Source organism: Elaeis guineensis, chromosome 14 (assembly GCF_000442705.2).
Source record: "Elaeis guineensis isolate ETL-2024a chromosome 14, EG11, whole genome shotgun sequence".
NCBI lineage: Eukaryota > Viridiplantae > Streptophyta > Magnoliopsida > Arecales > Arecaceae > Elaeis > Elaeis guineensis.
Genome location: NC_026006.2, coordinates 38278559 through 38284912, shown reverse-complemented (window position 1 = coordinate 38284912; position 6354 = coordinate 38278559). Strand labels below are relative to the sequence as shown.

The following is a 6354-nucleotide window of genomic DNA, read 5'->3' as shown; positions in this document are numbered from 1 at the left end:
CAGACTTTGTCCAGACTCCTACGAGAGCCGGACTTCATCCTCGACCTCGACTGCGGGAAGGCTTCGCCCGGACTCCTATGGGAGCCAGGCTCCGCCCACGACTTCGCTTACAGGTAAACTCCGTCCGGACTCCTACGGGAGCCGGACTTCATCCCTGACCTTAATTGCAGGTGGACTTCGATCGGACTCCTACGGGAGCCAGATCTCATCTCCGACTCCAGCTACAGGCAGACTTCGTTCGGACTCCTACAGGAGCCGGACTACCTCAACTGCTGGAAGGCTTCGCCCGGACTCCCATGGGAGCCGGGCTCCGTCCTCGACCTCGACTGTGGGAAGGCTTCGCCCAGACTCCTACGGGAGTTGGGCTCCGCCCACGACTTCACTTACAAGTAAACTTCGTCCGAACTCTTAAGGGAGCCGAACTTCGCCCCTGACTTTAATCGCAGGTAAACTCCGTCCGGACTCCTACGGGAGCCAGACTTCGTCCCTGACCTTAACTGCAGGTGAACTTTGATCGGACTCCCACGGGAGCCAGATCTCGTCTCCAACTCCAGCTACAGGCAGACTTCGTCTAGACTCCTACGGGAGCCGGACTTCGTCCCCAACCTCAACTGCTGGAAGGCTTCGCCCGGACTCCCATAGGAGCCGGGCTCCGTCCTCGACCTCGATTGTGGGAAGGCTTCGCCCGGACTCCTACGGGAGCCGAGCTCCGCCGACGACTTCACTTATAGGTAAACTTCATCCAGACTCTTAAGGGAGCCGGACATCGCCCCTGACTTTAATCGCAGGTAAACTCCGTCCGGACTCCTACGGGAGCCAGACTTCGTCCCTGACCTTAATTGCAGGTGAACTTCGACCAGACTCCTACGGGAGCCAGATCTCGTCTCCGACTCCAGCTATAGGCAGACTTCGTCTAGACTCCTACGGGAGCCGGACTTCATCCCCAACCTCAACTGCTGGAAGGCTTCGCCCAGACTCCCATGGGAGCCGGGCTCCATCCTCGACCTCGACTGCGGGAAGGCTTCGCCTGGACTCCTACGGGAGCTGGGCTCCGCCCACGACTTCACTTACAGGTAAACTCCGTCCGGACTCCTACGAGAGCCGGACTTCATCCCTGACCTTAATTGCAGGTGGACTTTGACCGGACTCCTACAGGAGTCAGATCTCGTCTCTGACTCCAGCTACAGGCAGACTTCGTCCAGACTCCTACGGGAGCCAGACTTCGTCCCCAACCTCAACTGCTGGAAGGCTTTGCCCGGACTCCCATGGGAGCCAGGCTCCATCCTCGACCTCGACTGCGGGAAGGCTTCGCCCGGACTCCTACAGGAGCCGGGCTCCGCCCACGACTTCACTTACAGGTAAACTTCGTCCGGACTCCTAAGGGAGCCGGACTTCGCCCCTAACTTTAATCGCAGGTAAACTCCGTCCGGACTCCTACGGGAGCCGGACTTCGTCCCTGACCTTAATTACAGGTGGACTTCGACCGGACTCCTACGGGAGCCAGATCTCGTCTCTGACTCCAGCTACAGTCAGACTTCGTCCAGACTCCTACGGGAGCCGGACTTCGTCCCCAACCTCAACTGCTGGAAGGCTTCGCCCGGACTCCCATGGGAGCCGGGCTCCGTCCTCGACCTCGACTGTAGGAAGGCTTTGCCCGGACTCCTACAGGAGTCGGGCTCCGCCCACGACTTCACTTACAGGTAAACTCCGTCCGGACTCCTACGGGAGCCGGACTTCGTCCCTGACCTTAATTGCAGGTGGACTTCGACCGGACTCCTATGGGAGTCGGATCTCATCTTCGACTCCAGCTACAGGCAGACTGATTTATGTCACAAATTGACATAACAAGTATCAATTAATATCTAAATTATCTAACTTTATTAAGAAATTGATACTTGTTATTATATTTTGCAGAAGAAGAGGTCATCAATAGAAAGAACAAGGAAAGAGGATTCCAACGGCATAAATTTTACGTAAAACGGAGTTAAATTGATCCAGAAATTGAAGAATGAAGAAATAAGACTCAATTGGGTCAAACCCGAGTCAAATCAGGTCAAATTGATCAAAAATCAACTGATTTGGTGATCTGGTTAGCCGTCTGATCCACAGCAACAGGCGCCTGGACCATGGACCCATCGGCGCACCATAAACCAGCCAATCAACGAGTCTCGGCTCACCGCAACGCATCGCAAGCCCAATCCACGTGCGCGATCCAGGGCTTATGAGGAGAGAGAAGAAGGTCCGAAGGGCAACCTGGTAACTTCACATCACTCGATGGTCCGATCTTCTCTGATCAAGATCCAACGCTCCATATTTTTGCACCATCGGACGGCCACCATCGCAGTCGGTCAAGATCCAACCGTAATCAAGGCAATTGCAAGAATCAATAAACACTAGGACAACACAGGATCCTTCTGCAGCACGATCCAACGGATGAAATCTTCCAGCGCCTTGATCGGACGGTCCGCGACACATCCGACATGATCCCATCTCTGCAGTGCGATCCAACGGCAGCGTTTCACCCAGATCGTGATCCAACGGCCCAAAATCGCTCCCGACTTGATTTATTAGATGAATTAGGTCCTTTGGATGAAGATCGGACGGCTGAAATAATTTTTAGGATTTCTTGATGGATTTAAGTACTTTTTGAGTGAGATTTGAGCCCCTAAACCTCCCTAACAGCCCTCTAAAATCTCTTAGTCCCACATCTAAAGTTTTGAAAATCTTATAACCCCCAAATGCCTATAAAAAGCCCCCAAAGGCCCTTGTTTTAAGGATTCTTCCTTCCGATCAAGCTTGTAACCCTAGATAGTGGGGTTTTTAGCTTTCTTCTCAAGCCTCGAGCTTTGAGGTTTTTTTGTAATAAATTTTTTTTATATAAAATCTTATTTTTATGCAATTTTATCTCTTTATATTATGTAATTTATTTTTCTTGCAATTAGGATAGTTTAATTTATGCAATTTAATTTTATGCAATTAGGTTAGTTTAAATTATGTAGTTTAAATTTATGCAATTAGGATAGTTTAATTTATGAAATTAGGGTAGTTTATTTTTCTGTATTAAAATTTTACAAGTAGATTTAGATCATGTCTAGCTAAGCATCCCTTCTAGGGTTTGCGATGAAGCTAGATCATGAGTAGGGATTTTACATAGGGTTCTTTCTTTTTCTTAGGGTTTCTTTTTCTTCTTCTTTTGCCAAGAATTTTTGATGAACTACAGTTGGGTCAGAGTCCCTTCATAGTTCATGCTTGATTCAGTGCATAGGAGGAGAAAACCCTAAGGGATCCTAGTTACTACTCTCCTGTAAAGAATCTTGATGGGTTATCGTTGGGCCTTAGTCCCTTCATAATCTATGCTTGGGAAAGACAAGAGGAGTAGTCGTTAGGATCAATAAGAAAAATTCTAAGTAGAATTCCCTAATCTAGATCTAGTGGATTCAAAAACCCTAGATCCTTAGTCTTATTGTCTTTAGCAAACAACTTTCGATTTTCGATTTTCGTTAAAGCTCGCTTGAGCATAGATTTGAAAATTGTTTTTAAACCAAGTCTCTGTGGGATCGACTCGTACTCGCTAGTCGTGCTACTCTGTATACTGTGCGCTTGCGGTTTTATTTACAAATTTTAAGATTTGCACATCAAGTTTTTGATGCCGTTGCCGGGGATTTGGCGTTTTAAATTGTTTTCAAATATTTGTTCTTCGTGCTTTATAACTCTCTTTCTTTTTCCTTTAGGTTTCTAGATTTAGTTGGTGATTGCTGAAAAACTCAGGTATGCTTCTAATTTCTCTTTTATTATTTTTAGTTAATTACTTTTTCTTTTAGACCTAATCATTTGAATTTACTTAATCATAAAAAAAATAAATAAAAAATAAATAAAACAAAACAAAAGATATTTCATAATCATGAAGTAAAATATCAAAATAAAAAAAAAATTAAATTAAAATTTTTTACATTCTTGGTCATCTTGTTTATTTGCATTTGTATTTTCATAATTAATCTAAGGACATCAACCCATTAACAAGATAAGGTGGGGATTTCATTACCCTTCCTTAGCCCAAAAACCATCTCCATCATATTGCATTACCTAGACATTTAATCTTAAAATCAATTAGACGTCAACCTTAAGAAATTCGAGCTCAATAGGACAAGGAACCCTAAGAATTCTATCAAGTTTGAGTTGTTTGATTAGTTGGTGTCTAGGCAAGTCCCTGAGGGTGGTTTGTTAAATTGGTTCAGTTGCTGGCCCGGCCAACTCGTTTGGTGTCTAGAAAGGCAACGATGAGTGAACCTCCCACCTCTTATACTTACCTGGCTAACTAGTTGATCAATCTCCACTTGGAAGGCTTGAAGGGTCATCTTGGAACAGTTAGGAGCTGTCTAGATTTAGGTTAATCCTAAGATAGATTGAGTTTAATTTATTGTTTCACTTGTTTGAAAAAAAAAATTATTAAAATTTAAATTAATTTGGTTACTTTTCTTTAGATTTAGGACTCCTTAGGATCTTTTCTTTAGAACTTTTTCTCTTTTCTTTCTTTTTCTTATACATAAAAATTTTATAAAAAAAAAATTGTATAAACATCGAGAACCGTACACCTCGTGTGTGGAGAAGAGTGTCGGGTCGTTTAGTTAGAATTGAGTCAATTCCTGTTGTTCCAATGGCTGAACCAATCCAACCCATGACTCTTAAGGATTTGTGTTATCCAGTTGGCTCCATCCAACCATCTTGTATCAGGTTGCCACAACCCACAGCTAACAATTTTGAAATCAAACCTCAAATCATAAATATGCTTCCAAAATTCACAGGATTAGAGGATGCTTATATATTTATTAGAGAATTTGAGGAGGTATGTGCAACCATGAAACTGCAATTAACAGAGGATGAGGTCAAACTTAGATTAATCAACTTTGCCCTTAAGGATAATGCTAAGAAGTGGCTTTATAGTCTACCAAACCATTCTGTCACTACCTGAGAGGGCTTTGTGAGAACATTTTTGAAAAAGTATTTCCCCCATCATAAAACAGCTAGGATTAGGAATGAAATAAATTAATTTTACCAACTAGCTGGTGAATCATTTTGGAAGTACTTTGATTGTTTCAAGAATCTTTTGACCCAATGCCCACACCATGGAATAGAAACTTGGAGACTATGCCAGATCATCTATGAGGAGTTAGATTCAAACTCAAGAACCATGCTAGAGTCCATGTGCCAAGGTCAATTTATGGACAAAGAAACTACTGAAGCTTGGCAATTCTTAGAAGACCTAGCCGAAAAAAATTTACAGTGGAAAACAACTAGGGAACCTGATAAAGCTACACCTTCAAGAGGAGGAATGCATCAAATTCAACCAACCCTAGAATCAGAGGCCAAGATTGCAACCTTAACACGTAGATTGGAAGCCTTAGAATTACAGAGACCAGCCAATGTAAATCAAATATCTGCACCCATGTGTAAAGGGTGCAATGCACCAGACCATGTCTTAGAAGAATGTTCCTACTCGAATGAGTGTGCACAAGTGAATGCCACCTATCAAGGACCATTGAACAATCCTTATGCACCCACATATAACCCAGGTTGGAGGAATCACCTGAATTTCTCATGGTCCCAGAATCCTAATGTAGGCAATCCAAATTTCAATCAGCAAAATCTAAGATCCAACCCAGTGATGAACAATCCTCCAGGCTTCCATGATAATGACAAGAAAATTACCTCTTTAGAGAAAAGCCTAGAAGCCATGATGAAGACACATACCAGCTTTATGCAAACCATGGGTCAACTCATAAATAATAACACCCAAGCTATAGCCCGTTTGGAAATGCAAGTAAGTCAGCTGGCTTCGACCATTAGTGAACGAGAACATGGTAGGTTACCTAGCCAACCTGAGCCAAATCCTAGGAACCAAAATGGTCCACGACCCCAACAAGGAAACCAAGTTAATGGTGTAAATGCCATTCATACCTTAAGATCGGGAAAACAAATAGACAATAAGGTAGTTGCACTTGATGATATAGAGGACTCATCTGCCGAGTCACCTTCTAAAACTACTACCTTTCAACCTCAAGCATCAGAAACTGAAAATTCACCTAGTTCAGTACTTAAAAGTCCTAGAGCTCCTTTTCCAAACAGATTGAAATCCAATAAATCTGAATATTTAGACAAAAATTTAGAGGTATTTAAACAAGTCCAAGTTAATATTCCTCTTTTAGATATAATCCATCAGGTTCCAACTTATTCCAAATTTTTAAAAGATCTTTGTACTAGGAAAAGGACCACTAATGTACCAAAGAAAGTATTTTTGGCTGCAAGTGTCAGTTCATACCTATCTAGCCATGTGCCAATTAAATATAAGGACCCTGG

General features: G+C 43.4%; 1 non-coding gene across 1 annotated transcript; it reads right to left on the bottom strand.

The window, feature by feature from the left end:
• Positions 1–5023: 5023 nt before the first annotated feature.
• LOC140853872 (small nucleolar RNA R71) lies at positions 5024–5130 on the bottom strand. The gene has a single exon (XR_012137015.1). It is a non-coding gene; the product is annotated as a small nucleolar RNA R71 (small nucleolar RNA).
• Positions 5131–6354: the final 1224 nt, after the last annotated feature.